The sequence below is a fragment of the Amblyomma maculatum genome, chromosome 7 (assembly GCF_055883805.1).
Source record: "Amblyomma maculatum isolate TAMU_Amacu chromosome 7, ASM5588380v1, whole genome shotgun sequence".
Lineage (NCBI taxonomy): Eukaryota > Metazoa > Arthropoda > Arachnida > Ixodida > Ixodidae > Amblyomma > Amblyomma maculatum.
Genome location: NC_139350.1, coordinates 5977306 through 5994088, shown reverse-complemented (window position 1 = coordinate 5994088; position 16783 = coordinate 5977306). Strand labels below are relative to the sequence as shown.

General features: G+C 46.8%; 1 protein-coding gene across 2 annotated transcripts in view; it reads left to right on the top strand.

The window, feature by feature from the left end:
- Positions 1 to 13886, top strand: part of Rab14 (RAS oncogene family member Rab14) — a 61405-nt gene extending 47519 nt beyond the window's left edge. For both annotated transcript variants that reach the window (XM_084608886.1, XM_084608887.1), the window contains exon 8: positions 12218 to 13886. The gene's annotated coding sequence lies outside the window, so the exon portion shown is untranslated. The remainder of the gene's footprint in view (positions 1 to 12217) is intronic.
- The last annotated feature ends 2897 nt before the right edge of the window (positions 13887 to 16783 follow it).

Sequence of the window (16783 nt, the reverse complement as noted above, 5' to 3'; positions counted from 1 at the left end):
TGAGCTGTATGACTAATAGGTTTTAATATTTCATTGAAACCCTGTTAATTGGAACTGCAAGGGAGTGGAAAGATTACGAGGGGGGACACACACTTAAGCTCTGCCTTTGAAGCTATGACATGACAGCATTAACAGCTCCCATCTGCAGCTTCCTTTGCAGATGCTTGGTTGCACACGTGCACTTTGCAGCTCGCTTATTCATTTTTCTCTTTATCTGGGCTTCAGTTATCTCACCTGTTCTCAAGCGTCATTCATAAGCTGCATACCACCAGCTGACATTCATATAAACCCTCGCGTAATTAAGCCGTACGAATGTGCCTGCGTGACCTTAGGAGCAGCATGTCGGGCTCTCAGTCCCATCTGAAATCGGAAGCCAAGAGTTGGTAGCTCCTGAGGAATTGGTCATGTCATGTGGTTGCTTTGAAATTGCACAACCCTAGGACCACTCACTGTGCAGCCAAAGTGAAATTTATTGTCCTAACAGCTGGAAAGTAATCGCCTTCTTTCAAGTCTTAAACTGTGAGCAAGGTGAGTCTTTGCTGTAGCATCAAATGCTTTAATTCATGCACTCTACATGGAGTCTTGGAATCTATAATGGTTAGTCTCCACTGCTTATTCCACTGTGCGACAGTAGCTCTGGAACTGCTCGTGCGAAGACTTCACCACATAGGCATAGTCTCCACTGCTTATTCCACTGTGCGACAGTAACTCTGGAACTGCTCGTGCGAAGACTTCACCACATAGGCAGCATGTGACGAATGCTGAGTTGCAGCACGTGGAAGAACAGAAATATGTTGAGGATGAAAGTGAGGGGACAGTCGGTCGTGATGCCGACGCATCCTACGTCTGTTCTCAGCATGCTTTGCAGCTTCTCGTGGACGGAGCTCCTGGCATTTGGACTAGGCCGTATGAACGCGTTCTTAGAGCTCTCACATGACTGCATTTCTTTGGACATACAGCAGCCTCGTTGTCACCTTCATTCATCAAAGGCAGCAAAAGGTACCCGAGTCAAGTGCCAGGTAGTGCAGCTTAAACAACGAAGCATTTGCATCACTGCCGCGGCTGCGCGGCAGTAGTGCGCTAGTTATAACTCGTGGAGTTATAGCTAGACGGAGCGTGCCCACTGTAGAGGCTGCGGCTAAGTGCATCGCTCGCCACTCATAAATGGGAAAAGGCGCAGCCACCACTTCCCTGTTAGGGAATGCAACCACTCATCTCCACGCACATCCTCTGCCAGATGCATAAGAAAATTAGCTTGAGCTATTATGAAATTTAATTCAATTCACTAGGGCCATGACTCAGTAGGTGTGGCGTGTGAGCTATGATACGGCCATGAGAGGTTGCTTCAGAGATTGGTAGTTGAGACCAGCCACGAGGGTATCATGTTTCCGCACGAATGGCCCACATCCTGACCAGTTGTCGCACTGAAATGTGTAGGCTCCTTATTGCTCGCATAGGCAGATTGTGACAACGTGGTGTGTGGGGTCAAAGTTAGCACTGCCTTTGATAGAGTTGTTGGATATGACTAAGTGCTCTTTTGTGCCATATGTATACAGTCGATGACCGATTTTTTTAACTCTCAACGGACCACAAAAATGTCTGAAAAAACAAATGGTGCACCAAAAAAGCTCAATTTTTTGCCTGTTATTGATTTTGAGACCGGAAAAAGTCATGAATGCTTTTCTGCACCACGCTCCGCTTCCGTGCTAACAGGTCGGCCTGAATTTCGCTTGCATCAGCTCAGCTTGCGTTGGCTGCAGGTGAGTCGTCGTCGTCGCTCTGACTCCGCAAGCACTTGGCGAACAATTTCTGCGTCTGTGAGCCCAGCGCACAGTTCCAACTCGTGGCCCACGTCTGTGAATTTGAAAACGAGACGGCCGATGGAATTTCGACACCAGCATTGCGAAGGTTGTGAATGAGCTGCTCACTGCCTGACAGCTGCTTGACGACGCTCTCCTCGTCCAAGGCAGCCGACTCGTCATTCAGCACAAATCCCGCATGGTGGCAGAATTGCACAGCGTTGTGGGTGCTACAGACTTCCACGCATCGGTGAGCATACTAAGTGCTCCAAGCAAATCGACAGAGTAGGTTTTCCCACTGTCGAGGCACACTAGAACCACCAACCACTGGATCACAACACCGACTCCGTTGAGTGCCTTCTCGCTGCCGCGTTGCACAAAAGAAAAAAAAAAAAAACATTTTGGAAACAGCTTCATGAAGAACTGAAGCCGATTCAATTAAATGCGAGCCATAGTAGCGACAGAACGTAGCTCTCGCATCAGCACAACCACGGCTAGGCCTACTCGCTACGCTCGGCAACGCACGTGAAACACTGCATACACACAGAGGAACAGGCAGTTGAAGCGATCACGCTAAAAGAAGAAAAAAAAAAAGCACTCCGGCGGCGGATTTTATAAGGATTTTTTTTTTTTTTGCGTGCAACATGGCATCAAGAAGGCATTTAATGAAGTCGGTGTTGTGATCCAGGGGTTGGTGGTGGTGGTGTGCCTCCACAGTGGGTTTAGGAAAACCTACTCTGTCGATCTGCTTTGAGCACTTAGTATGCTCGCCAATGCGTGGAAGTTGGTGGCACCCATAATGCTGTGCAATTGCTTCCGCCATGCGGCATTTGTGCTGAATGACGAGTTGGCTGTCTTGGACGAGGAGAGCGTCGTCTAGCAGCTGTCAGGCAGTGAGCAGCTCATTCACGACCTTCGCACTGCTGGTGTCGAAATTCCATTGGCCGTTTCGTTTTCAGAGTTCACAGACGTGGACCACGAGTTGGAACTGTGCGCAGGGCTTACAGATGCAGAAATAATTCGCCAATTGTTTGCGGAGTCCGAGAGCGACGATGACTCACCTGCAGCAGCGCAGCGGCGCAAGCTGAGCTTGATGCAAGCGAAATTCAGGCGGACCTGTTAGCACGGAAGCGGAATGTGGGGCATAAAAGCATTCATGACTTTTTCCGTCCTCAAAGTGAATAATAGGCAATAAATGGAGCTTTTTTGGTGCACATTTGTTTTTTGGACATTTTTGTGGTCCGTTGAGAGTCTGAAAAATCGGTCGTAGACTATATATATACATATAGAATCATTTGAAAATTACCTGAAAACCTGCAAAGATATATGAATGCTTTCAAATAATTCTAACCCTCTGCTTCTCTGCTGTTTGATTTCTTTAGCTAATCTAATGGGATGATACTCAATTCTGTATTCAAGAATTTCAAATCTTTGTATGCCCTTAACAATTTCTCGTCCTTTTTTTTTTTCTTTTTCTTCTCTTCTGAAAAATATGCATTCTCCTTCTAGTTCAGCAACTATAGGTTAGGTGATACATCAAGATAAATTGTATTGAGAATGGCTATTACAGCAGCTTATTCATGTGAAGCTATACAGTCGAACCCGGATATATCGAACTCGAAGGGGATCGCGAAATATTTCGATATATCGATAATTCGATATACAGAAATCGGCTTGTGACGGCACTTACGATGCGAAAAAACGATACCGTATTTGTCGCGTAATCAACCCACTCGCATAATGAACCCACCCTCCACTTTTGCACCGAAAATTTAAAAAAAAAAAAAAATGCGTTAAAGCCAGCTCGCTCACATGCAAGCGATTGAGCGATCTCAGCGACGAGCGGCAGCGACAGAGCGAAGAATTTCAAACTTGTTGGAACTGTGTCCCTCTCTCCGCTCGAGCCACCGCGGTAGCTCAAAACAAGGTTTCTGTGTCGCTGTGGCAGAAATTGCGAGCGCTTTCGGTTGCATGTCGATGGCGCGCGTCACTCCGTTTCGATCGTCTCATCCACAGCTCATTGGCAGCGTGCCAAGATGCTGCGCGGCGATAACGTCAGGGCGTGCGTTTATCTTTTGATAGCTCCTGCGGTGGCGGGAGCTAACTTGGCAGAGTGCCCGTGATGGCTTGATTGCACAAGCCTGGTTCGATTTATCACGCCGCGCTTGGGGCGGGCGTTATGATCGCAGCAGCTGACCGCGTGCTTTCGCTGATTCATACAAGCAAGGATAAATGATAAATAAAATAAACATCCCCGCAAAAAAAAAAAAAAAAACCCTGCTGCTTCTAAACGTCCGCAGCCGCCATATCTTACGCTCCGCAGGCGCCGTAGCCACGTCAGCCGCCGCACGCAGAGGGTTTGCAACACACGCTGGAGAAAGCGTCCGATGTCTGTCTGGAAACGGGCAGCTGGCTTGGCGCATGCGTTGCGCGTGCTGAAGGAGAGAGATAGCTCGGCAAAAGAATGGGCACACCCACACACATGGCTTGCAAACGTCATGTGCTGGCGCGCGGGAAACGACAACTGCAGATGCGCGCGCCTTTGGGGAATGGGCGCGGCGCTGCCCAGACCAGCCGTCGCCGAACTGTCCCCTCTCATTCTTTCCGCGCGTGGCTTGAAAACGTCACGCCGCTAACGGCCAAGGGTGATGCGATTGTCTTTGGGGAAGGCACATTTTCCAGTGCGTGGCGCGAAGTTCGATATATCGAAGGACCGGTGAAATTGAGTTCGATATATGACGCGGCTTTCCTATACTTTTACATGGGATATTCAAGGGGATATTTCAGGAGTTCGATATATCCGGGTTCGATATAGCCGGGTTCGACTGTATAAATTTAAGAGATAGGAAACGTGCAGAGTGGGTAAGAGAAATAACTGATGTCACTGACATTTAGTGTAAATCAAGAAGAAGGAATGGGCATGGGCAGGACATGTAGCGCGAAGAAAGGATAACTGATGGTCGCTTAGGGTAACAAACTGGAACGTAGCAGGGGGTGGCAGAGGGTGAGGTTAAGGGGGGACATGGGTCTTAAAACTAACTTTGTTATTTACTGCCCAAATGTGATGAAACCTCGCAGAATTGTTCAGTTTTTTCTGCTGATTTCAAATATGCAAATATTTCTTTCTTAGGGCGATTAGTTCTAAAGGTATAGATAATTATTGCTATTGTCTGCTCAAACTAGAGGAAAAAATGCTCATTAGAAATTAATTTTTAATATACAGGTAGATACTATAAAGTATTAGGAATGCGATGTTGGAAGCACATTTTTTATTTTCACTTGTAAAACTTTTATATCTTATCTTGAAATCCTTACACAGTTGCCATGCCTGTGAGTGCGAAGTTCAGTGGGCTGCTAAATCTCTATTATTAGCTCAATTTTAAAACTGCTTCCAATATTGCATTTCTTTATAGTATCAATCTGTATATTAAAAATTAATTTCTGACAATCATTTTTTCCTATTGCTTGAGCAGACAATAGCAGTAATTCTCTAAAACCTTTAGAACTAATTGCCCTAGAAGAGAAATTTTTGCACATTTGAAATCAGTAGAAAAAACTGAACAATTCTGTGAGGTTTCATAAAATTTGGGTAATAATTAACAAAACCAATTTTAAGACCCTTAAGGGGGGACACGGGTCTTTGGGACCAAAAAATGACCAAAAAACCGATTTTCTGAAAATGGCATTTTTGGAATCTGTGGCTATTAATCTACAAGTTCACCAATTTTCTTCTTCCAGAAGTCAGTATTTTCAGCATAATAACGAATTGAAATCATCGCGCGGGCTGAATTTGCGCAGCAGCAGACGATAAAACGGCACATTTTTCGTTGCGCGCAACTGCCGTTCCGCCGGACCGATCTCGGCCATGTTAGGCTCGTTTGAAAGAGCGCTTTCTGGGTTTCAATTTCCCGCCGCTAGCGCTTGTCTGCCCTCAATGGCCACTGAGAAAAATAACCACAAAGAAAAACGAAAACGCGGCATCTGATTCGCTGCTGAGCGCACGTGACTGCAACTGAGCCATCCGATTGGCTGATTCTATCGCACGTCGTCTGCTTGCGGCGGGCCAGCAGCCGTTGAAAGCGTCCGAGACGCCATTTTGTTCTGAGTCGAGACCGAGGCGAGACGATGCCCCTCAGTAAATTCCGCTCGCGCCACAAATTCGGCAAAAAGAAGAAGAGTGCGCGCGGCGACAACTTTCGGAACCGTCCTGCGGCACCCGAAAGCTCCGAGGATGTGCAGGAGCCAGCGGCAAGTCAAGAAGTCCCCGCGGCCGAAATAGGCCTAGCGAGCTCGGCGGCGCCTACGCCCAGCGGACGCGTCCGCCACGACACGACGATGCTGCAGCCTTCGGACTTGATTGAAAAGAAAAGAAAAGCCGAAGGAATGCTGCAGGAGCTGGGTTCAACCGCAGCGACGAAGAGGAAAGCGGATTTCATCGCCACTTCTGACGCCCGTCTTCTTGACGCGACCGGCGGTTGCCGTGCGGACGATACGACGTTCACTGTTGTGAGTTTGGAGTCGCTGAACGAACTGTTGTCTGCTGTGAAATGTAAAGTGTGTGGCGGGGATGTCCATATTTCAAAAGGAAATCGTGAATATGGTCTAGCCGTTAAACTCTCTCTCGCGTGCGTGATTTGCGGGGACATTTCATCGGCATGGAGTTCGCCGCGCGTGCAAGGCAGCCAGAAGATAAATCCGTTTGCCGTGAATATCCTTGCTGCACGCGCGATGCAAAGTACCGGACATAGGCAAACGGCGCTGAATGATGTGTTTGCGGCGATGAACATATCTCATCGTGGCCTGCACACGAAAACGTGGCAGGACTACGTAAAGAGTAAGCTGACGCCCGCAGCAACACGCGCAGCCGAAGGAGTGTTGAAAGACAGCGCCCGTTCTGTTCGGCAACTCTATAACGAGTTGAACCTTGACAACCCCGGGAACATTTCTGTCTCTTTCGATGGTTCATGGATGACCCGGGGTCATTCATCCCACATCGGTGTCGGCGCCGTAGTAGAACTTTTTACTGGACTGGTACTTGACTATGTAGTTTTCAGTAACTTTTGTGCTGGGTGTGAGCGTGGGCCCAAAGAAGGTGACCCGTCCTATGAGGCGTGGAAAGAAAGCCACTTGTGCCAAAAGAACACGGACAAAAAGTCCGGTGAAATGGAAGTTCAGGCAGGACTTGTTTTGTTCGAAAGGTCACTGGAGAAACATGGCCTTAGGTACACGACCATGCTCTCAGACGGCGATAGCCGCACATTTCTTGCATTGCAAGAATCAGCTGTGTACGGCTACATCGAAATCAGCAAAGAAGATTGCACAAACCATGTGCAGAAGCGGATGGGAACGGCCCTACGCAATGCAATTGCCAAGCATAAAGGTGATGCAAATGAGAGCTTGAGTGGCAAAGGAAAGCTGACAGGCGACCTTGTCACCAAGTTGACATCGTATTACAGCTGGGCCCTGAAGTCCCATGCTGGAGATGTTGGGGCAATGCATAAGGCAGTGATGGCTACCTATCATCACGTAACCTCCAATGATACCGTGTCAAATCACACCCTCTGCCCGACAGGCGCAAACTCGTGGTGCCGCCAGAATGCTGCTGCAGCCAAGGGAGAGCCTGCTCCCAAGCACAGATACAGTTTGCCACCACATGTGTGCAAAGCACTTTTGCCTATTTATGAGCGTTTGGCAGACCCAAAGCTGCTGGAGCGGTGCCAGCAGGGAAAAACCCAGAACAGTAATGAAAGCTTGCACTCCCTAATATGGTCACTCGCACCAAAGGAGCGCCATGCGTCACTGTTCTCCGTTCAAGCAGCTGTTGCAGAGGCTGTTGTCCGCTTCAATGCAGGAAACCTACAAGCATGCTCAAAAATACTGAGTGAGCTAAATATGAACCCTGGCGTCCAGAATATCAGGAGGATGGCTGAGAAGGACAGGCGCCGAACAGCCGAATCAGTACGCAAGCGTGCCTCTGCGGAAAACATGCATCGGGCACTGAAAAAGCGGCATTCTAGTCAGCCCAAGCAGTCAGATTACATGCCTGGTGCATATTAGCTGTCTGCAAGTGTAAATATGCATATATCTTTTTGAAATTTTGAATAAATTGTGCCTAGTTTGTTTTTTCCCATTTTCTCAAAACTCAAATTTTGGACACTTGGCTGGTTTAGTTCGTCGATATCTCTGCATCTAGGACAGATAGAGATGTAATTCCTTTTTCTACATAAAGCTGAAGGTGCAGTGAATGCAATGATCGAAACAGAATTCTTTATTCAAGCTTCAAAAATTTTTTATTTTGCCAAGTTAATTGAAGCATGATAGGCACGTCTTGAAGGACAACTTTCAAAGTGCAGCAAAATTGCTAATAAGGGTAAAATGGAAAAACTGCTTTGATCATTGCACTCTTTGGTCATTGTACTGTACCGCCATGCATTAAAAATGATGTTTTATAGAGGCGTTTTTTTTGCGCGGAAGTACTAATTAAATGAATAATTAATATTATTATCTCGGGAATTAACTGACATAGAGAAAAACAAGTTACATTTTTGAAATCAGCATAAAAATCTGAACAAGAGGGTATGATTTTATCAGGATTGGCTTTAAAATAATGAAAATAGCTCTAAGACCAGTGTCCCCCCTTAAGTGGGCGGGTGAGGTTAAGAAGTTCGCAGGGGTCAAGTGGATGCAGCTAGCACAGGACCGGGTTAATTAGAGGAATATGGGAGAGGCCTTCGTCCTACATTGGGTATAGTCAGGCTGATGATCTCCCATCTCATGCATCTCAGCAGCCGTTTTCCAGTGTGCATTGAACATATTTGCATAAAATAATAATTTGAAATGAAACTAAGCCATCTTGTTTCATGATTCAAGATTGCAGTGTGAACAGAGATGTAAAGAAAGACAAACTCTGATACGTCAGGTGCTCGTGTGTCTTTGCCAGCTAGCCCACACGCTTACCCTTGATCTTGTTTCAGCAATGTGAAAGAGGGCAGTTTGTTATGCACATTATGTATTGCTTACAGACATATCTATGTGAATGTGAGTCACCTGTGTACCTTGAGGAGGTGCTGCAATTGCGTTAGGATGGGCTATTTGTGATCATCAGAGCCTGCTCTGTACCAAGTACCTACTGACCCCATCTAAAAACATTGGCCAAAATTTGTCACGATGCAAGCAGTTTTTCCCAGTATTTTTCATGGCCACTTAATAACTTGAACTGATGGACAGTTGTAACATTTTTCCTGCTCCCTTAAGTTTGAATTAATGAGTTTTCACTACGTCTTCGATAGTTAAAAGGATGTGGAGGGCTGCTGTCCTCTGCATCACTAGCTTTACCAACATTCAGCGTAAGTGGACAATGCGCATCAACATTGTGCTTCGTGTAGGCTTGTTTTTCATTGCGGCCCGATACTACAGTAAAACCTCGTTAATTCGAACTCTGTTAATTCTAACTTACGGTTAATTCGAACTGACGCTCTGGTCCCGGCATGGCCTTATGTATTTCAATAGGAGAAAACGCCCGATAATTCGAACATGCCAGTATTCACAACAGTTAATTCGAACTAGGAGCCCGTGGCTCACACAGCTCCTCGCAGACAGAAGTCGGCCCATACCGTGTACAGTGTGCAGAAAGATTACTAAAGATGCAAAAAACAATCTTTCAAATCTGCCCGCGCGCGCGAGACGAGGTGCACACTCGACAGTCACAGCGAGCATTCCGGTGCATGCCGTAGCAGGTTTTCGCTGCCGGGTGCCGCCAGGCTCCATCACACCAACGGTCCGGCGCAAGCCGTTGCAGGTTTTGGCTGCACCGCGGTTGCTGGGTGCGCTTTTGACAAGCCTTTTTTCTTTTTGTCCTGCGGTCACGTGTGCACAACGCAGTTGTCAGTGTCGTGCATTTGTTCGTGCCGCGGTGGTCCAAGTTTTACCGTTTTCGTTGCCTCACCGCTTTGCCAGCGACGACTCATCGATTGTGAGAGCCATGGCAAACCGCTGTAAATACACGGCAAAGGACCTCAAGACGACAATGGAGATTTTGAGTGAGGTGGAACGTGGTGTCCTATCCAAGACGAATATAGCCAAAAAGTATGACATCAAGAAAAGCACGCTGTCAATGTATCTCAGGAACAAGGAATCGATCAGTGCTGCCTTTCGTAAAGACGTTATGGAGCCTTCTCGCAAAAAGCTACAGACGTCTGCCCATCCCGAAGTGGAGAGTGCCGTAATGGCATGGATAAAAGAAGTTCGCAGCCGGAACCTTCCGTGAAGCGGGCGGGCCCATAATTGCTGCGAAGGCTGCAGTCTTTGCCAGCCAAATGGGCATCAGCGAGTTCGGCGCGTCGGAAGGCTGGCTGTCGCGTTTCAAGGTGCGTCACGGGCTGACATTTAGAAACGTTTGTGGGGAGTCAGCTGAAGTCGACAAGGAAACGTGTGAACAGTGGGTCTCCAGTGAACTGAAGGAACTTCTCGCTGATTATGCGCTCAGCGATGTATTTAATGCTGACGAGACGGCGCTGTATTTCAAATTGCTCCCCAACAAGACCGTCACTTACAAAGGCGACACTTGTGCTGGCGGAAAGAGAAGCTAAGAAAGAATCACCGTCATGATGTGCTCAAATGCGACGGACACGGAACGGTGCTGCTTGCTAGTGATCGGCAAGGCAGAGAAGCCTCGCTGTTTTAAAGGCATCAAGACTCTTCCTGTTGATTACACCGCAAACAAAAAGTCGTGGATGACACGGGAAATTTTCACCGACTGGCTGGGCAAGCTAGACAGGAAATCGCTGCACAGAACAGGAATGTTCTCATGTTCGTGGACAACTGTACAGTCACAAGCTGTGTACTGTACAGCCTATGGATCTTGGAGTTATTCAGAACTTAACAACGCTATACAGGCGCCACCTCCTAGAGAGACTTCTTCTTTGTTTGGACAGTGGCAAGTCGTACAACATCGATTTGCTTGGAGGTGTCCACATGCTGGCATCATCGTGGAATACCGTTAAGCTGGAAACTATCAAAAATTGTTTCCGCAAGTGTGGCTTCAGTGACGCCCCAGAAGCATGCAGCGCGGAGGTAGCGGAGGCTTCGTCTGATGATGATTCCGTCGTGCTCGACTGTGGCTACGCGGCTTTGTCGGAGGGTGTCGCCTTTGAAGCCTATGTTGGCGTTGACAACGGTGTGGAGACGTCTGGGCCCTTCAGTGATGAGGATATAATCGCGGTTGCATTTGCTCCACAGGGCTCACGGGTGGCGAACACGGCTGAAAGCGATGAAGAGTCCGACGAAGGCGACGATCCGGTGCCACCCCCTAGTGCATGTGAAGTAGCGTCGGCGCTCGATCTCGCTGCACGATACTTCTCCGCCGATGAAAATTCGGATCCTGCACTGGAAATCTTGGGCAAGCTGCAGTCGATGCTTGTGGAGTCGCGGCACAAGAAACGCAAGCAAACGCACATTACCGATTATTTTTCCGTGTAAATAAGCATGTTTTGAAGCTCGCTACTCACATGAATGCATTCCGGTTCTTGTTTGCGGCGCATGACTGACCGATTAGTCCCGTTCATTCGCCGTTGCGGCTCGATTGCAAAAATTATCGGAATCGCCCTCCGTAAACGTGCAGTAGCGCCTAGCCCTCTTTACTCATAGTAATGAGTCAACATGTGGGCTCGGCCAGCACGGTGGGCCACGATGGCGCTCATTCCAGTGCCCGACTGTTAATTTGAACTCAGCTTAATTCGAACAATTTTCTCGGCCTCTTCGAGTTTGAATTAACGAGCTTTTACTGTAGTTAGACAGTTATCTTCAGTCCATTCATATGTGAAATTTCGTGCTAGTTATTAAACAGCCTAAATGGTAGGACACCGAGGGGCACTTGAAGTTAAGCGTTCGCTGGCAAAAAGTCCTCCGTAACAAAGCCATGGCTCACCAAGTTCATGCTGTCTGAATGTAAATTAAACCGAATCTGCAGTAAAATAAGTTTCGGCAATGAAGATCAGTAGGTTGGTATGTTATACCCAAATATTCGTTGACAGCGGATCTATTGTAGCAAGACTATACTGCATTAGGAATTCTCATGGCCATCAACAGCTCCTATCATTTAGGAAGTGATGCATTGTTCAGGAATGTTCCCAGAGTTGTGATGTAACAGCTGAGTGTGTATTGCAAATGCTTCTGGAGTTCCTTGAGGGAACAAAGTTGTCTGGAACCTCCACTCTATGGGGCATGCTGTGGTGCCATGAAGAAGTCCCAAGTAATTAAGCATGTAGCATGAAGAGTGCCAGTGTGTGTATGCATTGGTTTCGACCAGCGACGTTTCCAGGTTCTGTGGGACCTCTGCAATGACAAAACAGAGTGCTGGCTTCCGTGAGACCGGAAGCTGTTTTTGTGTATCTAACTGCAGTGTCACGTGCTTCTTGCAGTGTGCAACTTGGGTGCTGAGCAGAGGGGAGAGAAGAAGATGGAGACACCTCGGAGGGGACAACTCTACTACCATCAAGGGAGGAGGGGAAAGAATTGGGGACACACGTGCGCAGGTCTTCTTTTAGCGAGGACCTGGGGGAGGGGGGCAGCCCCCCCACCTTTCCTTTTCCCTTTTTTTTTTTATTTTTTTGCTTTAGACTACTGTCGTTGTAAGAGCTGCTGCTTAACCCTGTTCTCACTGCTGTCTCTTTTTGACATCCTTGTTTGTTTGTTTTTTGGTGCTAGGGGTGAAAAAAAATAAAGGTTTCTGTCTTTTCTCTGCCAGAAGGGGCCACTGCTTGAGCACTGGCTTGGGCAGTCTGGTGACATTGTTAACAGGATTCAGGTAGAAGCAATGGTTGCTAAAGCACCCTTTCTTCTCCCTATTCTTCCATGGTCTAGTCAGACTTGGAAAAACCTCTCCGCTATGTGGGCGTGAAGGCACAGAAAGTGACCATTGTTGATGCAAACCTTACCTGATTTGAATTTGTATCTTCATTCCTGCTGTGTAAAGCCTACTATCGGGGCACTTTTTTTTTTGTCTAGTTTAATCTTGTGCCCACTTCTCAAGTTGGGGTGGGGGGGAGGGGGGAGAGTGTTTTATGTGATTCTGGTCTTTTGTGCATTGCCTCTGTTGAAACATTCCTTGCTTGTTGCATGGGAGGCTGGACACAACCCTGTTTTTCTTGTTTCCTTCTGAGCTGCTGACATGTACTGCATGCTTTGTACGGCGCTCTGTCTGAAACTCCTGCCATTGTGTGGCTTCTTTGAACCTACCCAGTGATGTGAACCTCGCGCCTCTGGTGGAGTTTTTTTTTTTTTTGCCTTCCCCAGGCCCACCATTGCCAAGCATTGTAGTCTAAAATGCATGCTCTTGACAGTGGCAATGCTGAGACTGGAAGGCACACACTGCTGTTTTTGCAGACTGCGTTGCCAACAGCTCTGTGCAAGAAGAGGAAGGAGTTGGCTGCTTGTTTTCAGGGATTGCTCTACTGGGGCTCTACTTTTCGACGTATGTGTGTACCAGTCAGTTGAGATTGAGGAAAAAATTCCTCCCCCCTCCCCCGAGTTGCTTGTGTGCTGCTTTTTGCGTGTTGCGTGTATGTGTGAGTGATTTATTTTGATTGTACATTAAACAAAATGGGGGCAAAAAGGCTTCTCGCTCTGTAGTCCATTGTTGGTTGCTGAGTCCTGTTCACAGCCACTTCATGTCGGGTGGTTATTTGGGATGTGATAGTTGTACGCCTTTTTTTTCCCCTTTCAAGTATTATGGCGCCTTTTTGTGTTGCAAAGAACAGTGTCTATGGGCCAGATGCCACCATTGTGTATAGAGAGCGTGCCCATTTTCTCGTGCTGTTTTCGCAGCTGCGGTGATTACTTGCAGGCTGGGGAGCTGCAGATGGATGCAGCTGTGCGTGTAACCTGTGCGGCATTCCTGTGACACTAATATTGTACGTAGGCTGTTTGGCGAGTTGATTTTTTTTCCCCTTTGGAAGGTTGCCAGCACTTCGATTTTTAAGCAGGTTTCAACCTTTGTTTTTCTCTAATGTAATTATATCTTCCACCTACATAGCTGAACACTGGCACACATTGCAGGTGACATTGCTAATAAAAGGAATCCATGAAGTGCGTGGCTGCGTCTGTGCTGCTTTTGTTCTCTTTGCTGCTATTTGCAGTGTATTCAAATTGTTACTCGTGAAAAGAAATCCAAGCCAGTCTGCTATCCTTATAGGGAGGCAGAGCTGAGTTTGCTTAGTCATCTACAGTATACTCCGGGTATATCAAATCATTGTTTATATCAACAGGTCAACACCCTGCTTAAATGCTATGCAGAGGTATCTCAACTTTCAATGCATTTGCAATGCACATTCGACTTTTTTCTTTTTTTTTTTCTTTCCTCTTGAGGCTGCGAGAATCTCCTGTGTAATGCTATATAACTGGGAAGGGCATCCGCGGGGTCGTGATATGTTTTGATGGAGATATCATTGTGTAAACTCGTGCCAAACAATGTTCGGAGCCAGTTACCGCCTGCCAGTGCCATGATCGTGATTTTTCGCTCGCAGTGCTGACGCCAGATTTTAAGGGAGTGTAGGAATTAATGCTACAGCGTTAAAGCTATCGCTATCGCTTTGACTGTTAAACGATTTGGTTTTTGCCAGAGCTCCTCAATACTACCAGTTTCGAAACTTCCCATAGGGCCCATGTATCAAAAAACTGCGGTTTTCATCGATCAAAATTCGGGGTGTGTAAACCCCGAAACATCATCATTCGTAAGAATGGTGGTGGCACCCGCGGCCATTAAAGGAAACAGTCTAAATTCCAAACTTTTTGATTGTTGATAAATGCCCAATCATTATGGAAAATAAAACTAGTTGAAGACTTGCAGCGGCAAAGATTATTAGGATAACAGCCATATAGTTAAGATGGAAAAGAGAAGAGAAAAATTTGATTTCCAAAAGGCAATGGCGGCAATAGCAAAAAGCTTGTATTGAACGCTTCCAGATGGCGCGGCAGTTCATAGACACCCAAAAAAAGCGTACAAAATGCGGTCACTTTTTGAAGCGGAGTTTCGCAACTGGTATGATCCAAACGTGATCATCCCGGCCTCGGCGGCCGCTTTTCGGTGGAGGCGAAAAGCAAAGCGCCCGTGTGCTGTGCGATGTCAGTGCACGTTAAAGAACCCCAGGTGGTCGAAATTTCCGGAGTCCTCCACTACGGCGTCTCTCATAGCCTGAGTTGCTTTGGGACGTTAAACCCCACAAACCAACCAACCAACCAACCAAACGTGATCATGTTGGGTGCCCAACATTTCCACTAAGTTTAACACATGATTTGCATCTTTTTCACGCAGTAGAGAGTACGAGGTAGCATTATTGAGAGCAGACAATCTGAAGCAACTGCTTACTCAGCCTTTTCGGACTGTATAGACGACTTATTTTTGTTTGGCTGATGAACCTGTGGTCATTCTGATTCGATTGCGTGAAGATGGAAGGCTCCACGCTCGTAACTGGTACTTGAGGTGCAAATCCGTGCAGCGCGGAGTCAGTGCGTTACGTTATTTGAACTTTTGTTCCGCTTGTACTTTTTACCACCCAGGCACAAGCGCGACAAGATACTCAACCATACTGCACAAATGCTATTTACATTTTTTTATCACCCCTGTACACCAGTTGACACTTGCAGTCTTGAGCGCGCAGGGCAACGATAGTGAACTTTCCAGCCACGTTGCGCGCGGCACTCGCAGCGCTGATTCATGATATATATCGATCTGTCGGGCTGAAATTTCAGTGCTTTAATTATGACAAATAAAAAATACCATCGGCATCTCTTGCCTTGGAACACTGAGGCTGTTTTCAAATTAACCCAGCCGAAAAAATTCAATGGGTTCAACTGGGAATTTGTCAATTGAAATGAATTTTTTAAAAACCAATTGTTTTCGCCACCCATTGGGCCTGACCATTTGATATGAATTAGTGCTCCCAACTGAAAATAATCGGTCACCCATGAAGACCAAATGGCTCACCAATTGAACTCAAATGGCATACCCATTGAGCCCAAATGGTTTGAACTCTCATAGCTGAAAGAAAAAAGAATGGAGATGCAATTTTAATGTACGTTTTGTGTCCAGAAGTTATAGGGGAGCTGACTTTTATACCAGTGGAATGAATTACAATTTTTTGCAGAAATCATATATGAGAGACCAGCAAGCATTACATACACGGGACTAACACAGATTCAATCTATATATCCACAGGTTGCAGACATATACTCCATTCTTTGAACAGTGCTGCTGGGGCCAGTGACATCTTTGTTATTCAGAGTTAACTTTAATTATGCCAGCACTTACAGTGAACACGATATAATCAATAAGATTAAGCAGCATATACTTTTTTATAAGAACTTAAAATTTTCACACCCCGCCGGGGTGGCGCAGTGGTTACGGCGCTCTACTACTGTTCCCAAGGACGCGGGATCGAATCCCGGCCTCGGCGGCCGCTTTTCGTTGGAGGCGAAAAGCAAGGCGCCCGTGTGCTGTACGATGTCAGTGCACGTGGTCGAAATTTCCAGAGTCCTCCACTACGGCGTCTCTCATAGCCTGAGTCGCTTTGGGACGTTAAACCCCACAAACCAAACCAAATTTTTCACTGTTGTCTCTTTATAGAGGTATGTATATCTGTGCACATCTCAGTCAAGGATATCACTGACGACTTTCCCAATTGGAAATGTTTGCTTAGGACCAATTAGAACCAATGGGAAGCCCAATTCGTTTCAAATGGGTGTCCCAATTGGGAGCGAAGGAATCCCAATTGGAATTCAAGTAGCCCAATGGGTTTATTCAATCCCAATTGGGACGCCCAGTTGGTTTCTTCATTCCCAATTGGGAGTCACGAAACCAACTGGGCATCCCAATTGGGAGTGAAGAAACCATTTGGGTTGGAGAATACCCATTGGACAAACCATTTGGGATTGGCTGAACCAATTCAATCTGACTGGTCTTCCCAATTGGACCCATTGATTTTTTTTTT